Source organism: Lepidochelys kempii, chromosome 4 (assembly GCF_965140265.1).
Source record: "Lepidochelys kempii isolate rLepKem1 chromosome 4, rLepKem1.hap2, whole genome shotgun sequence".
Lineage (NCBI taxonomy): Eukaryota > Metazoa > Chordata > Testudines > Cheloniidae > Lepidochelys > Lepidochelys kempii.
In genome coordinates, this window is record NC_133259.1 from 25,155,711 (window position 1) to 25,174,703 (window position 18,993).

General features: G+C 39.9%; 1 protein-coding gene across 5 annotated transcripts in view; it reads left to right on the forward strand.

Moving 5' to 3' along the window:
- Positions 1-18,993, forward strand: part of LOC140910243 (alcohol dehydrogenase 1-like) — a 356,071-nt gene that overhangs the window by 224,235 nt on the left and 112,843 nt on the right. The window lies entirely within an intron of this gene.

Sequence of the window (18,993 nt, forward strand, 5' to 3'; positions counted from 1 at the left end):
CTTATTAAAATCAAGGGGTTAACCAGGAGTGCAAGTCTTGCAGGGTACGTGCATTGGGTGGTAGAGAGGAACTTGGCTCAATCCTTTTATTCACTCAATTAGTGTGTTAAAAATAATGTTTATCTTAATGTTATTAATGTTGTTAATTCACGCATTGTCCTCCAATCTCTATGCGAGAAGTTAGTCTCCCATAATCACATAATTCCCAGTAGAATTTATTTAATTAAAATCATTGAGGAGGTCTCTATCCATATCCAAATCGGATCTTGGGGTTCTGTGACACACCTGAAGCACTAGCCCAGGGGAACCTCTAGTAGCTTTCTTTCCCACAGCAATGTTGGTCCAAACACGCTGTCTTATCCATTCTATCACTTCTAATTTCTTTACAGTCTATCTCATCATTAATATGCAATGCTACTTCACCACCTTTGCCTTCATTTCTGTCTTTCCTGAACAGCAGCTCCCTTTCAATACCTGTACTCCAGTCACGGCTACTGTTCCACCATGTTTCTGTTCTCCCTGTCGTATCTGGTTTCACTTCCCACACTAGTGGTTCTAGTTCCTTCATTCTGTTACCCAGGCTTCTTGCCTTGGTGAACAAATAGCTTAATTGTTGCTGCTTGGCTTCACCCACTTTCCTAGTCCAGTGGGGTCCAGTCGTTCTACTCTCAGTATTGCCTTCCTGACTGTTGGCTTCATCGGTATTGACACTATCTTTCCTTTTAATGTCCATTCTCCTATCCATTGCTGCATCCTTTCTTACTGGATTTTCTTCCCTCTCAATGTTAAAATCAGGTGTGGAGATTATATGAGCATCTCCCTTGAGTTTCTAGCTTAAAGCTCTCTTAATCAGTTGTGTTGTGCCAACCTCCATCTCAAAAGCCTATTTCCCTCCCTTCTCAGGTGGAGTCCATCCCATGAGAACAGTTTTCTGTCCATGAGTGTCTCCTAGGGGTCAACCATCCCAAAGCCCTCCTAGCACCACCGAGCCATCTGTTGAGGCAGTGCCCCTGTGGAACAGACAGTATAGCATCCTGTAGGTAAAGACTGTATCGTAACGCATACACAAAAGAAAGCTGAATTAATGAATTTCCTAACTTTTGAGTGCTTGACTTTGCAACCTTAAAGTTCTTTTTATATCATTTTCCATACATAAATATGTAGGTTTTTAAAGAAAAACTGCGGGGGGGGGGAACAAATTCTATCATGTGGAATCATATTTACATCCCCCTTCCCTCTGCATATAAATACACAACACAGTCTCTACCTTAAGCTAAAGGCATAACTAGTTTCAGTAGCACTCTTATCTTCCATGTGGACTAGCCACTAGAGAGGGATGTGACATGCACACTGCTGGTGCCTATTTGCTAGACAACAGAAGAATGTTAGGAATTAAGAGGCATGGGTTCTATTTCTTATTTGGGACAGGAGTGGAGTGTGGTCTTGTGGTTATGGACAACACAGCCAAGCAAATACATTTGTCACATTCATATTGGAAGTTAGGGAGGCTGAGTGGATGCTGGAAGTCTTATGCTGCTAATATGAAAACATCCTCAGAATTTCTGAATATTATAGATGACAATTTCCTAATTAAAATGTGGTGTGTCCAACTCAAGGGAATTCTATATTAAACCTCAACTGGATAGATAAAGAGGAATAGAGTACAGAACTATAAATTACTGTTAGCTTCGATACATGACTTGGTCATATTTGTAATGTGCAAACTGAATAAAGTCCATACTGGTAAAATTTCTCTCTCTCTCTCTCTCGATAGATAAACACACACACACACGGTGTTTTAAAAGGACCATTTTCACAAAGCTGGAAACAATAATGAGCTAAAACAGTTGAGAGAAAGAATTCAAACAGAAAAATGTGACTGATAATTAGGGATTGTTTAAGAACATTTTAATAGATGCCCCAAAATGCATAATAAAGAAAGAAGGTCATACTGGTTAAAAAAAACCAACCTGATTTAGAGGAGATGCAACTGATTTTATATAAAAAAATAATAAAACAATATATATCAATGGAAAAGGGAAATTTCTGATAATATAAATCAGAAGCATGGAATTATAGAAAAGCAATAAAGGAAACAAAAGGGCATAAGGAGAAATATATGATCGGCAAAGTTAAAAACAATAAGGAGTTTTTTAGAATGTATTAGGAACAAAAAGAATGTTAGCAATGGTATTGGTCCATTACTAGAAATGGTAGAATTGTCAATAATAATGCAGAAAATATAGAAGTGTTCAATAAATATTTCTGTTCTGTCTTTGGAAAATGAGAGATGATGTAGTTGCATCACATGATGATGATGAAACACTTTCTATTCCAGGTGTAACTCAGGAGGATGTTAAACAACAGCTACTAAAACTAGATATTTTAAAATCAGCAAGTCCAGATAACTTGCATCCAGCAGTTCTAAAAGAGGTGGCTGAGGAGTTCTCTGGAATGCGAATTGGTTTTCAATAAGTCTTGGAACACTGGGGAAATTTCAGAAGACTGGATGCCTCCTAGAGGGATCTCTGCAGACATAACGTATCTTTGAGACATCCTGCTAAACGAAGTAGTAGCATGGAGATTTCGGAGTTCAGTCTCAGCTTGCTGTCAGCACAATTGCTGCTGTATCTAGCTAGGATCAGAGCCTCAAAAAGGAACAAAACTCCTTTGAGGACACAGAACAGGAAACATTTTCCTGACCAGAAGCCAGGACAGAGAGCTCCAGAGACATAAGAGCTGCCCTGTTTATGTTATTCTCTGTGGTTTGGTTTGAAATATCCAGCTTGCTAAGCTTCATGAAGGCCAGAGATGCTACTGGTGTGTATGATTTGTACCAGGAAAGAAAAAACAAAAAACAAAACAAGCAAATTAAAAAAAAAAAAAAGCCCAAGAACTGTAAATTAACCTAAAACCCAAGCAGGGTTTTGCTAACTAACTTAGGATTTCTACTGAGTTTCTATCCAGCAGTGTGGAATCTGGTCCCACCACAAACCCCAAGACAGTTTTTATAAGAATAGGAGCTTTCCCAAAGGAACTTACAAATAAAGTCATCATCTCAACTTCCCCCCACCTCCAGCCCAGAATATTTTCCTGAAGCAGGGAGAGAGTGCCTCAGCTCCTCATGTAAGTGCAGGGCTGCAACCTAGATACGTCTGCTTGAGCTGGAAATTATACCTTCCAGCTCCAGTGTGGACATACACTCAGTGTGTGAGTAATCCAGTTGAAGTCAAGGTGACTGCTCATGGGTTTAAAGTCAGCACCATACTGAATACTGGTGGAATCTCCATCCTTAGAGTTTTTTAAGGCCAAGCTTGACAAAGCCCTGGCTGGGATGATTTAGTTGGGGTTGGTCCAGCTTTGAGCAGGGGGTTGGACTAGATGACTTCCCGAGGTCTCTTCCAACCCTAATCTTCTATGATTCTATGAATAGGGGCCTGATCTCTGGTCCTTTGTGTCCATCATGATTTCCAGAGAAGGGGTCTACAAACACAGGCCCAGGTTCAGACATGCTGAGTAACACTTGACTCCACAAACATTCCCATTGACTTCAGTGGGACTATTTGTGATGCAAGGTACTACCCAACATGAGTAAGGGTGTCAGAATTGGGCTAACAATATTTAATAAGCATATAAATTTCAAACTGAGATGTTTAGCTCTTACAGCAATGAAATATTAAATTTGGAATCAATCAATCTCCCTGTCCGTAAGTACAGTTCATAATAACATTGAAATCACAAGCCACATGATATTGCTTTTCAGTTTCACACCATTACTAGTCATTAAGGGATAATAGTAACTGCTCACTGGTTTATGAGACAATAATCCTATCCCCAAAGGGATAAACTACAAGGCCAAAGGGAACCAGATTATCAGCAAGAAAAACAGAGGACATTGTTCTCACTATTACACAAAGAAATAATTAAGTCTAATATTTTTGAAGGCTGTTCCTTACGTTTTAAGATCACTTCCACCCTGTTAAGAAGAAAAAATGCCCATTTTTGCTGTTGATTTGCTCTAGCTGCTGGTGCTTTCAGAGCTGAATAACCATATTAAGCTTCAAGGTAAAATTTGATTTGTTTAATAAATTGCTTACCTGGGAAGTCTGGAATCCTCTTTACTAGGGAACTTATTTTTCAAAAATCTAGTACATCTCGGAGCATAAAATGGTGATTTAGCTTCTAAAACTGTGGCTGAACTAGAACCAAATCAAAAGCAAGACTAATTTTCTTCATGTTGATGTAGGCATGGCTTTTACAACCTGAAGATTTCAAACTCAATTTTCAAATTGCTTTTAGTTATTTTGATTTTGATGAAGTCACTTAAAATTAATGTTTTACATGAAGTCAAGAGAAAATGTATGGGGGAGCTTTGATGTTCTCTCCACTCATCATTAACTAAGCAAATGCTCTATCAGTGTTAGTGACAAAATCAGCCTAGAGGCTACCAAACTCAGCATTATTTAACAAAGAAATTAGAAAGGCAAGTAAAAGAGGACCTGAGTACATGCTGCTCAAAATAAACTGAATTCTTCCCAAAGAATGTCTTGCTGCAATGAGAAAACTTAATATAATCTACTATGATGGAAAATCACACTGAGTAAATGAAAAAGACAAAGGAACATATTCCCTTCCAGATGGACATGCAGAAGTGAAAACAAAGGTCACAAACCAAACCATGCATGCTAATGAGAAATAAATCCCCAGTAATCACAACAAACATTTTCTCCTGCTACTAGAGTAACCGATACCTCACAACTGACACTTTGTAACCAACGTACACTAACATATTGGAAGCCTTCTGCTTATTCAGGGCACAAAAGCTATTTGAGCGGCTGCAAGAAAGCATCCCTTGTTTACGTAGCTGAATGGATCTGCCTGAGTTATTGTCCTCCAGTCACTATGGGGCATATTTGTGGCTGTGGGTTCTAATGCAAAGTTCTCCCCCATTGGCATGCACAAATACATTTACAAACAAGTAAATATTTGCACACACAAATGGGTATCTGTTGCCTCCAAGCTGAGAATAGGGAATTACATTGGTATGAAATGTTGGGGGCTGGGTCATCCTCCACCTGTAAGGAGGTCTGCAGCACTAGCTGAAATAAATGCTTTACTTACAAAAATGCTTGGAGGCAATTACAAAGCCAGGGCACATTACTTCCAAACCTGGGGAAAGTGTGCAACTGAAGGAAGAACCCCAGTCAGAAAGAGGTGGAGCCCTCAAGGGATGTTTTATATTCTGGCATTGGGGGGTCCTCCTTGACATGGCCAAGGGAAGTATAGACATAGTAGTTAGAAGAAATTGTAGCTTGATGGAGAATCAACGCTCTCTGTCTGAAACCAGCAGCAAAACTCTACCTAGGACAACTAGCACTCAAGTCAACCCAATTTAAGGCATATTATGCCCAGTTTGAACTGATTAGTTGGCTGAACCAATGAACTGAATGAAGTTGACAGGGCTTTCTTCCTCTCTGCAGATCTCATGGGAGCAATGTTACCAGGCTTATTGAACTTACTGGCAGGAGACCAGGGCAGTTTTACATGGCTGTAGCCACCAAGTCAGCTTGGCATGACAAATCACTAGAGTGCAGTGATCCCAGTTGTATCTTGGAGTTTAGAAAGCAAAGGAGTCACTCTCAGAATTAGTAGTAGACATCATTCAGGTGGTCAGACAAGCAAACTCCAATGTCCTTTGCTGGAGCCCAGAAGGAAAAAAGCTGAGACCACTTTTTGGAGGCTAAAGAATCCAAAAAGGTACAAAGACATCTTCAGCTACATCACCCCAGCAGCTGCAGATCCTACTGCAGAATTTAGGCTGAAGGAGGAGCCACTTAGCAGCTCCACTGTCACTCCAGAGCCTGGGAAGAGGAATGTCTTCCTCCTTATACCACCCTAATGCTGTATGACTCAGGCTGTGTGTGCAGGGAAGAGAATTAGGTCCTGAATGAATAACCACAGAGCACTGCTCTCTGCCAAGATTGTACACATGTTAGTCAGGACCCTGCTGCTGTTATATAATTCATTCAGTTGCAAGGCCTTTGTTTGTTGCTTTAACTACCTGATTTCTACCTGCTTGGTGTTTTAGTTTATTTGTATTTTATTTTAATCTCAGTTTTATAAATACTTGTAATACCAGGCCAGGCAGCTGTAGAAAATGTGAATTAATGTAATCTATCTCCTTATCCACTCTGTGCTATAGTAAATATTCATGTAGAGTCAATTATAGAAGTAGAGGGGAAAGAATTAAATCCTAATGAAAGTTAATCAAAGAGAAGAACTTCCTTCAGGCTGGCCATGCATGTCTGTAGTTTGTCTGTCATTTATAATGCTGCAGCCTCTGGTTCATAGTCAAGCTGTAATTCTGCCAGTTAATGTATCCAATTAACCCCACTAATGAGCTAATCAACAGTGTAAAATCTGTGTAAAATCATTGAGGGTGTATGATGAATGGGAAATGCACTGAACTCTCCCTGTATAAAAAGTGCTTTATTGCACTTGTTAAACTGGCACTGTCTTCTTCCTCTCTAAAGGGTAATTTATCGCTAAGGTCCATAACAGTGCCATGCCCTGAAAAGGGAGAGGTGGCAATAAACCCATCATAAAATGATTACTCAGGAATGTAGAGCAATTAAAATGTCTCTGTGTATCAGAGTCATAGGCTGGAGAGCAAAAGTGGTGTTCTGTTGGTGCATGGGTGCTAATAAAAGACCAGCAGTCACTTGAAGGTGATCCACAACTTGAGAAGCAATTATCTATCTATCTAATAAAATATTTCCAGTTTCCATATAAATATGCTGTGCCATTGTTGACAGTGATTTAGCGGCATCTCACTCTTGGGGACACAATACCTAGAATCATTTGGGACCAGATTCTGCTACCCTTACTCATACTGAGTAGTATCTTACTAGATTGGTAATGCAATTGATTTTAGTGAGGCTACTTGCAGAGCACAGTGCACAACGTGAGTAAGGGTGGCAGAATCTGGGCCCTTGTTTAAATACAAAATTCTACACTTTTTACTTCTCTAAAATAACTGGATAGCAAAGGCCTTTTTCAGAAAAAGGCACCAGTCATTAATTGACTGTTTTGGTTATCTTATTTGTATCCGCTTCCCTAGTCCTTCCTTTCGAGAGATACAGTTCAGAGGACAGCAACAAAAATGGTAACAGATTTGGAAATTGGACCTCTCAGGAAAGATTGAGAAGGAACCATTTTCCAGCTGGAGAAAAGAGGAATGAGAGGAAGATGTGAAAACTGTCTACAATGACATAAAAGGGTGATAAGGAGAGGAGAAGGATGAATTATTCTCCTTAATCTATAAGGGCAGAACAAGAAATAATGGGGCTATGCTACAGGAGGGAATATTTTGATTAAATATTAGGAAAAACATGTAACTATTAGTACAGTAAAGAAATAGAACAAAGTACCCAGGGAGGTTGAGAAATCACCTTCAATAGAAGTATGAAAGTTAGAGCCAAAAATCAGGGATTATTTATAGATAGTGAAATTTGCTCTCACCTGATGCGGGGAATGGATTAGATGACCCACTAGAGATCTCTTTTAATCTTAATTATTCTATGGATAAAATCAAAACCATTACTTTTTCTCCATGAAAAGTACAGTCAAACTACTAACAAAATTTCCCTTCAGATTAATTTCAGCTCATACAAGGTGGACTGATTACATTAATAAAATGAAGAAAAAACAAAGATTTAGGGACATCTGAAGTTTTAGCTCTACAAATCCCATTGCAAGTAATGGCAACTATACTGCTATAGACAGAGCTGAAAACTTACTCTTTACCACTCCGTTTTTAACAAGTAAAGGTAAAATGAGTCTTTGGAACAAGGATTATACAAAATGTACAGTAATCAAGATTTAGACAGGACAATACTTGTCAAACTCTTTCTGCAAAGAAAGCTAAACTACCCCTTAATTATGGTCTGTGGGTTGTCATAGAGCTAGAGTTTAAGGTCAGAAGGGATGGCTAGATCTTGACTCCAAAGTCAGGATCTTGTACTACTCTTATACACAGCAATTCTCCTCCCACTGGTAAAAATGGTACATGGCATGAACACTGGGGATAGAATGTGTCCCTTGTGCATGGGCATAATTATGTAGAATGACAGGGGGACATCTCCCCAAAACTTTGATTGCGGGAACAACATTACATTTCTCCCTCCTTCAGGTTTTCAGCTGCACACTTGGAGGGGAAGGAGGTTGCAAAGTGAGTGACAGGGTGGGGTCTCTGAGGCTGCTTAAAGCAGCGCTTAGCACACTCTCCCCATCTACCAGCTGTTGAGCTGATTATGCAAGGGAGGAGGCAGCTGCAGCCTCCTTGATACTAGAGGCCACTGTTCTCCAAAGTCACAGCTCTTTCCCTGCCTGCCCTACCCCTTCTCAAACTGAAGAGCAAGTTGGCTGAGTGGTTACATAAGGCTCTCCAAAAACAACAGTAACTCCAGGTCCTCCTTTCCACTCACTCCCTGCCCCCAGTTTAAGGAAGTTCAGGTCTGAGGTAATGGACTGGAGCTAGGTAGGTAGAGAGAGACTTCTTGGAGGGGATGCAGGCTTAAAAGGGACTTTAGTGTGGGGCTCAGGACTAAGGTGAGATCCTGTGAATGGGAGCTATGAGGAAAGACAGACTCAAGGAAAGTCACAGTCTTCTGGGAATAGGAATATGCTATTCCCACAGAAAGGTTGGGGACCACTGCTCTATATGCTTTGAGTTATACTCATTTGGAAGCTTTTCATCGCAGCCATAAGCTCTGGAAATGGTCATATCAGAGTGGTATCAGAAATACCACAATATCCTTTCTACTTAGAATAGGAAATATTGTTATATGGTAATCACTGGCAAATTTTGACTTTTCATGGCAGCCATTGTATAATGGGAAATAGGTTTCATGTCAGGTGGCCAAAATAATCCCTAACAAGACTTCCTAATGAATATAATAGATAAAATCAGGAAATACTTCTGTACACGATTCTGGACTCAAACAACCAAACTTTGGCGAAGATTACTCTTGATCCAGCCTGGACTCATGAAATCACTTGCTTGCAAAGTTTGCTCAGACACCAGACAAACACAATATTAAACTATTCGCTTAGAGCCCAATTCAGCCCTTCGTTACAATGGGAGCCATATCAACAGAATGGAGGGCAGAAATAGGTTCTTAGTCATATTGAGAGAAAAAGCTAGAGGTCTCTCTTCTTCTGAATTCATAGATTCATAGATAGATTCATAGATATTTAGGTCAGAAGGGACCATTATGATCATCTAGTCTGACCTCCTGCACAATGCAGGCCACAGAATTTCACCCACCACTCCTAAAAAAGACCTCACACCTATATCTGTGCTATTGAAGTCCTCAAATTGTAGTTTGAAGACCTCAAGGAGCAGAGAAACCTCCAGCAAGTGACCCGTGCCCCATGCTACAGAGGAAGGCGAAAAACCTCCAGGGCCTTCCAATCTGCCCTGGAGGAAAATTCCTTCACGACCCCAAATATGGCGATCAGCTAAACCCTGAGCATATGGGCAAGATTCATCAGCCAGATACTACAGAAAATTCTTTCCCGGGTAACTTGGATCTTACCCCATCTAAAAACCCATCACAGGCCATTGGGCCTATTTACCATGAATATTTAATTACCAAAACCATGTTATCCCATCATACCATCTCCTCCATAAACTTATCGAGTTTAATCTTAAAGCAAGATAGATCTTTTGCCCCCACTACTTCCCTCGGAAGGCTATTCCAAAACTTCACTCCTCTGATGGTTAGAAACCTTCGTCTAATTTCTAATCTAAATTTCCTAGTGGCCAGTTTATATCCATTTGTTCTTGTGTCCACATTGGTACTGAGTTTAAATAATTCCTCTCCCTCTCTGGTATTTATCCCTCTGATATATTTATAGAGAGCAATCATATCTCCCCTCAACCTTCTTTTAGTTAGGCTAAACAAGCCAAGCTCCCTGAGTCTCCTTTCATAAGACAAATTTTCCATTCCTCGGATCATCCTAGTAGCCCTTCTCTGTACCTGTTCCAGTTTGAATTCATCCTTCTTAAACATGGGAGACCAGAACTGCACACAGTATTCCAGGTGAGGTCTCACCAGTGCCTTATATAACGGTACTAAAACCTCCTTATCCCTACTGGAAATACCTCTCCTGATGCATCCCAAGACGACATTAGCTTTTTTCACAGCCATATCACATTGGCAGCTCATAGTCATCCTATGATCAACCAATACTCCAAGGTCCTTTTCCTCCTCCGTTACTTCTAGTTGATGCATCCCTAGCTTATAACTAAAATTCTTGTTATTAATCCCTAAATGCATGACCTTACACTTCTCATTATTAAATTTCATCCTATTCCTATTACTCCAGTTTACAAGGTCATCTTGAATTGGACTCCGGGGGACAAATTCTGCTCTCATTGGTACAGCTGCAACGGCATTGAGTTGAATGGGGTTGCACCCATATGATTAAGAGCAGAATAGCACCCTAGAAGTTCCTCTGATGCTTTACAAAAACAATCTGATCTGTGAAGTAGAGTGTTGTGACCACAATTTCAAAGTGGATCAGAGTCAAAGATGGAGAAATGTTTGCTGCGTTGCCAAATGAAGCAAATCCATAAGACACTGTGGAGTCTGTGTTCCTTTTCATTTACAGTAAGTTTGACTTTCTGCCAGGATGTTTATAGGAACTGTCACTCTGCTGAATGAAAATAAAGCTGTTACCCATATTTTTCAAAGTGATTGTTTATGACTTTATATTTTGTAGAAGTTTTAAGTGTATTTTCCTCTAGTATGTTATTTTTTCCTCCATAATTCTTAGTTTATACATTGCTTTCACTACAACCATCACTAGTAAGAGTTCAGCAAACAAGCCACAGCCTTCTCCATCGGTGAAGATACAAATACTAGGCTCAATAAAGGAGGATAAATATATTGATTTATATACGTTTTAATTTTCCATCTTCCTGTGGCCAACAAATCTCCTCCTAGCTGAGTAAAAATAGGCCCAAAGTAAAACTCTGGATCTGATTTTCTGTTTCCCTGCATCTTGCATAGTCATTTATGTTAGGACAAAGTGTGTATAAACTGTGATTAAATTACTATCTATTGTGCAGGGCACTAAAGAATCACCCCATCACCCCCAACCCTCAGTATAGTATTTCTATAATGGTCAGAACCAAACCCCATATCCAAATACTGCTGAATTGTGGGATTCAACAGCTAGACCAAATCAGAATTTTCTCTAACTTCAAGTTCCTTAAATTAAGTGGAATTGGATTATTTCTGCACACTTTCAACAGCATATCCAGGGCCTGATTCTGCTTCACTGGAGTTTTCTCCTTTAACTGAGTGCAGAATTTGACACTCAGAATCCCATCTCTATTTCTGAGATGACACAATTTGATTCAGGCATATGTGCATCCAAAATTATCCCCAAAGTTTTTCCTTAAAGGGAAAGAAAAGTGTTTATACTACAATTGTAGCCATGCTGCAAAATGTGTATGTTTCCAGAGTTGAGCCTCCTTGCCACATCTCAGGATTTGGCCTAAGCTTTGGGGGTGTTCTGACAGTGTTTTGGGTCATCCCTCGAAAGGATTGTCGGTCAGACACAAAATTCAGATCCTAATTGATCCCATTTGGTATTCCAAACGCCACCCCACAAAGTTCAAGATGATCATTCTCTTTAGGTTTGTTTACGCCTTTCACTAAGTCCTAATTAAATGTACTTTTATGTAGGTGCGTGGAAAATTTTGATCTAGATTAAAGTAATTGTGTAGTGGCAGTATTTTTCCCTTTATTTTTCTCTAACTGTGAGATCCTTTTAGTTAGATGCTAGTGTGCCAATCAACCAAACGGGGGGGGGGGGGAAGGGGGAAGGTAAACAGTATGAAATTATATGTAAGTTATTAATGACTCTCTAATAGGAGAAAGGGGCCTAACAGAGAGAGTGAATTAAATTACTATAATTATCACAAAGGGATACATAACTTGGAATTTATTTCAGCACGCTTCTGATAATTTGTAATTAGAGTCCACTTTTAACTTTGCGAGAACGCATATTTTTCCTCATTAACAGTATTTCTTGGTGAATGAAACTTCTCTTATTTCAAGTTCATACAACGATGCCAACACTACATTAGGAACACAATTTTTACAAAAATTCTAGTAACTCTTTCCATTGAACTACAGTTCCTAAAATGCACCACAGAATGTCTGTGTTTATTTGTAGACCTTTATCCCTGCCGAAGACCATCATTTTGTCTAATTTCCAATAACTGGTTTCACAAGCCTTATTTTGTACAAATATTATTACAGTAGTGTGTAGTATGTGAATACATGGGGTGCCTATGGTCACACAGCTTAAAATGTTTTAAAGGAAATCATATTATTATGAATTGCTAACTCTTCTCAGGCAGAATATACCAGATATATAGTATACCTGTAAAAGCACATGCTGGCCCTTTAAAGACTGGGCCCATGTGTATCATGGCTTTGTTCCTGGTTTCAGTCCTAGACATTGAAATTCTGGGAGCTGTAGACTCCTGGGCTTATGGGAGCCATAGGCCTTATAGCAAGGAGTGCTTGGAAGGGAGGCTATAATGTAAGAGATTCCTTTTGCTCATTGCAGTGAAAGACAAGGTGGCTGGGTTGGTTTCTCCAGTTCAAGGACCTAGGAAAAGCCTGCAAGGGGCTTTTGAAGAAGTCCATGAAAAATGTCCCACAAGAAGCTTAAACAAGATGGCTGGACAAGGTATCCTGAGGAAGGGGCATTATTTTGGCTGAAAAGCTGAGCCCCCTGAGAGGGGAATTAAGGGACTGACACAGTGAAGAAAGTACCCTTGATGGAAGAGAAGTGGAGAGAATTGAAGATCAGACCTGACACCTATTTCATTTTGAAGAACCCCAAGGCTGCAGATTATAGAAGACAGGCAGGGGCATACATTTGCTGTTGGTTCTGATGTACCTGAGGTGGGTGTTGCTGTTATGCCGTGGTGGGAGGACGGGAATTAAGCTTGATAGGCTCTTGATAGAAAGCTGTGACCCGGGAGAAAAGAATGAGTGAAAGTTGTGGACTTCCATTTGGGCTTTTGCTTTATTTTGGATTTTTGTTATACCCCAGTTTTAGATGGAGGTGTAAACTCTCTTGCAAGAGATAGGGAAACTGAGACATACATGAATCCATGTGATTAGAGACTAGAGCACTGGTATGAACCTGATCGACTTCTCTCCTGTAACTTCAGGACACTGGCAGTTGTCGGGATTTTTACTGCAAGCTTACCTACAAAGTTAATAAAATGGGTTATAAATGTCTTTAAAATAAGAAATTAAATATTAAAGATTCCTATTCCTGGTTAAATTAGAAAGTCATGGTATAATGGATTGGAAAATACATTTTTTGCATTTTATATTTAGAATCTTTTTCAAGCCTAATCTGTCTGACCGCATTCAGTTAACAGCAATGGAAGTCTAACTATGTTTCTTGATATTTCCACGCTCTTGGCTGTCCTGAATTACAGATGCTCTTTCCAGTAAAATAGTCCTTCATATATTTCTTTTAAAATTTATTTTTGTAGGATTTGTTTTTAAAAGGCAGATTAATATAAAAGAAAAACAGAAACAACCAAATAGTAACACAGTTAATGGGGCTGTTATAAGAGGTGTATTATAGCATCAAATTACCAACTATAGTTCATTATTAAAACTTATTAAATTCAGAATGTAATTTCTCATTATTCAAATGTAAGAATATATGTATTTATAGTCAATACAGTGTTTTCACTTTCCATGACCAATAGATGCCTATAAGATGCTGCTTCTTGAGGCAAGAACTTAAAATTCTCATCAAAATCAAGGAAAATTTCATGTTCTTCAGAATCACCCTTGATTTAACAAGAAGGGAAATTACCATTGTATCTTTTACTTTGGAAGAATTCTCTTGAAAATTTAACCTCCTGATATGAAGTGTTTTGTTAAGGTTGAGCCACATCAAAATATCTTTATCCTGAATCATTTTTTGTGTTTCCTCATTATTCTCAAAGCAATCACAATCTTTGTCTGAGCCAAACTATCAGACGGCTTCTACATCCTTTGGCTTCTTTATCTGGTAGACAGGCACAATAACTTTTCAGTGCAAATCATTCAGGACTTATATTCAGGGCTTCTTTCCCAAGTACAGAAGGCAAAACAGAAACTGCATCAGGTCTGTTGGTTCACATTTGTAATCCTTCGAGTGACAGGAAAGCTTGCCCTTTACAGCTATTTTGTTAGTCCAATTAGTCTAGGATTCATTACTTCAGCAGATTATTAACTATATCATATATCTATATGTTGCCTTAGATTGAGCTATAGACTAATTTGACTGAATCATAAACTCATAAGTAACACTGCTTTATACTGTTATATTAATATCAGAAACTAGACAGCATGTTACAGGCTGGTAGCACCACTTTTTATTAAGGTTGCCTGACAATTCCCATTATAAGACCCTCTTTTCAGCTGCTTATAACTTTGCCAAACTTGAACCATTTGGTCTGAAATTTACTATGCCAGGTGTCTGTCTCAGCATGTTTTTGTTTTGGTTTGGTTTGAAAATTTCAGCCAAAAGAGGGAAAGAAGTTAGTCAAAAATACATTGCTTTGCCATGTTAAAAAATGCTGATGTCCTATTCCAGAGGTTCTCAAACTAGGGGGTCAGGACCTCTCAGGGGGTCACAAGGTTATTACAAGGGGGGGTCGCGAGCTATCAGCCTCCACCCCAAACCGCGCTTTGCCTCCAGCATTTATAATGGTGTTAAATATATTTTAAAAGTGTTTTTAATTGATATGGGGGGGTCGCACTCAGAGGCTTGCTATGTGAAAGGGGTCACCAGTACAAAAGTTTGAGAACCGCTGTCTTATTCTTTGAAAAGCGCTAGCTCCCCTATGCTTTGGAGCAGTGACTTTAAATTGGCAGAGGAATGGCCTTTCTGTCAGAAATATGCATTTTGCCATGCCCAGGAAAAGCTGCCAAAATCTGCAGCTAAAAATTCCAATCATTCCGTCTGCACTGGGTGTGTTATAGTCTGGACATGAGCAGGACTTTCCCTGCCATTGAAGCTCTGGGCTGCTGTGTGCCTGTGGTGGGGCAGATTCCCACCCCAATCAGGAAGGAGTTAAAGAGCTCTTCTGTACACAACCAGCCCCAACCCAGTGTCTGTCAAGTAGAGGGGGCAGGGAAGGGGTGGGAAGAGGTGGGGCAGGGCCGGGGCCTCCTGGAAGGGATGGAGTGGGGGAGGGGCAGCGAGGGGTGGTGTCAGTGATGCAGCCCTCGGGCCAATGCACTAGCCCTCATGTGGCCTTCATGCTCATTTGAATTTGAGACCCCTGGTCAAGCCCAAAGATGGGAACCATTGTGGGCAGATGAAAGGAGTTAATGGGGGAGGACACAGATTGCACAAGAGGTCAGGGTGAAGAGGAAGAGACTTACTAGGGAAAGAGATTGGGACAAAGAGCTGGGGAGTAGGGAGGAGATTAGACAAGGACACCATGGAGTTAGTGTGGGCTTGGGAGCCAGTGGGGATGGGGCATATAGGTTGGAGGGCACAGTTGGCTGGATGCTGGGAGTGGGGGGAAAGACAGACTGAATGGAGCTGGGAGAGAACTGGAACTGAACGGGCAAGGAGGGTGGTGACACGGAATGAGTGGGCTGGGAAACACTTCAGCAGAAGGGGTCAATTTGGGGTGGGGTGGGGAATAAGCAGAAAAGTTTTTGCCCACTAAAACACACTCAGAACCTGGAATGGAGCCCAGGATTCCTGAGTCTCCTCATTTCTCTGCTGTCAGCAAATAGCTGTGGAACCCAATGGCAAAGTGTCCTATCCACCCTCTCTGCCACACCCTGCAAGACAGTCCGCTCTTGCTATCAGTTACTTGAGCTCAAGTGGCAGAGGTCTGAGTGGTGGATCTAACGGTTCCAACCCTACTGATGACCCATGTGGGTGTCAATATTCTGCATGATGGAATTTCTGGGAGCATTTTTGTCTCCTTTTTAATAAAAAAAATGTAGGCAATTATACACAAATTATGTTAAAGGAACTTCATTAAGTCTAGCACTCAAAAGTGAAGAGTTGCCAGAATTAAGATTACCTGTGCAGCCTTAATTTGGTTTCCTTCCATATATGCAGTATGATACAGTCTTTAATTACATGCTCACATGCTATTTTGTTCTACAGTGCCTTAAGACACGTAAGGAAAAGCTATAACAGGTTTAACAGATCCTGGTTTTCATAATGCAAAGAAAGGTTTCTAAATATTATGATGATCACTGTCATGAAAGGAAATGTTGTACAGTCTTTGTGGTTCATTAATCCATAAATAAATTAAAGAGGATTTCTGGAAAGAATCCCAAAATTCAGACAAAAGTGTGTTATGAATTGTATGTGCTCTACTTAATGTAATCTTTTATCTTTCCTGAGGTCTATTATTTTTACAACTTAAAATGACTTATTAACATTTATCTCTAGTACCTACCAGGAATCCTATATAACAGACACAAATAAGGCTACATTTCTGGCATAATAAATATGGAACTTCATTTTTACCATTTGGTTGTGTGTGTCTAGAATTTATAGTGACAAAGAACCTTAATCTTTTTGGAAAAATAGCAATAAAATCTGTAGTGACAGTGTGAGAAATAATAATGTGATTTGGATTGGTAAAATGATTATTGGAACTATATTTTTTTTAATCTAGACTTCTAAGGAAAAGGTTATTTTGTGATACATTTTTTACTGATTTTTCATAAAGAAACAGGCAATGGAAAGTACAAACAGTAAATAACTTACTGCTTATATATGTTTCTAAGTACCAGACGCCTGATGGGATCTCCAACAGCATTATGCAATTTTACATCGTGTCAAAGATGCAAGATCAGACAATACTACAGCCACATGACATGTTAGGGTAGGAGTAACTGTAATAGCATAGAAGATATCCATGAATAGGGGAAAGGGGGAAAGGACAGATTAGGTGGAATGGAGGTCTGGCATTCTTTGAAACGTCTCAGCATTTTCTTATCCCACTATATCTGGAAACGGGGCCCAAATGTCTCTGAATTCATGTAATTGCTGGAAAATGTTATTTTAATTAATTATTTTAATTATTATTTAAGCAGTGTGCCCTTGTTGCCAAGAAGGCCAACGGCATTTTGGGAGGTATAAGTAGGGGCATAGCGAGCAGATCGAGGGACGTGATCGTTCCCCTCTATTCGACATTGGTGAGGCCTCATCTGGAGTACTGTGTCCAGTTTTGGGCCCCACACTACAAGAAGGATGTGGATAAATTGGAGAGAGTCCAGCGAAGGGCAACAAAAATGATTAGGGGTCTGGAACACATGAGTTATGAGGAGAGGCTGAGGGAGCTGGGATTGTTTAGCCTGCAGAAGAGAAGAATGAGGGGGGATTTGATAGCTGCTTTCAACTACCTGAAAGGGGGTTCCAAAGAGGATGGCTCTAGACTGTTCTCAATGGTAGCAGATGACAGAACGAGGAGTAATGGTCTCAAGTTGCAGTGGGGGAGGTTTAGATTGGATATTAGGAAAAACTTTTTCACTAAGAGGCTGGTGAAACACTGGAATGCGTTACCTAGGGAGGTGGTAGAATCTCCTTCCTTAGAGGTTTTTAAGGTCACGCTTGACAAAGCCCTGGCTGGGATGATTTAACTGGGAATTGGTCCTGCTTCAAGCAGGGGGTTGGACTAGATGACCTTCTGGGGTCCCTTCCAACCCTGATATTCTATGATTCTATGATTCTAATTTACTACAATCAGTTCTTCATGCAGAACAGATTCTTTCCTCTCCTTGTCACAAATACAGCCTCTACTTCCCTTTCTTTTCTCGCATTCAAATCCCTGTGTTGTAGATATAATCATTCCAGCTGAGGAAGACTGGATTGGACTCCATTTAGAATTCATAAAAGTCATTCTTAAATGGCTGAGAGGTTAATTGTTCAATGATGTGAAGCATTTTCTCTCCTGGGAATGAAACATGTTGCCTTCATTTGTTCTCAGCATCTGATATTCTGGGAAGTGAGAGACCAGGGACTCAAAAAAACAAAAAACAAAAAAAACCAACCCCAACCTAGATCCTCTTTTGGCATGGAACATCACTACATGTGGGGTACTGGGCTGACCAGTTTACCACATCCTTGATCTTCAAGTCATATATTTGTTTTGCTGAATGTTTTAATAGTGAACTTGGTGTAAACAAAAGGTGACTGAAGAATTTATTTTATCCACAAAATTTGTACAGCACGGATAGCAGCAGAGCTGGCTTCTTACCAACGTGCTTCAACCCTGAGTTTTAAGGTCTGGGATGGAGATTTACAGTACTCCATGTCCATTTAATCTGTGTCCTATCTAGTATGACTGCTATTAAGGCAGTAGCTTTTGTGGAGTGAAGATTGCATCATTTTGGTGGGGGTGGGTGGGTTGTTTTTTTACTTGAATCCTTCACCTCCTTGAACTGTACTGAGATTATTAACTCATAGACCACCAGCCACAGAGTAACTTTGTTGATCATACAAGATAAATGTTTGCGTGTCAGACTCAGTATTTCCATATTGTTCAACACAGTCTCCTTCAGTGTGTAGCGTACAAGTCAAGGTTTAATGTTATGTGTAGTTGTGGTCATTATTCAGACAATTCTGATATTTGTAAAACTACAGTCACCGTATCTCTGTTGTATATTCTTGGGCAAGTCAAGAAGCTCACTTTAGATTTTCATAGATCAAGCCTGAAAATTAAAATCCACTGTATAAAGTGGGTGTAAACTGCTACCCTACCAAAAAGTCAGTGTTTTTACACTCACTTTGCATAGGTATAAATGATTTCATAAGGTGCAAGGCAATGAAGGATCAGGATGTAAGAATATATCGCTGGTATCTGCTCCATGGCACTGAGAAAGACAGACATGTAAATTCATTCCATCATAACAG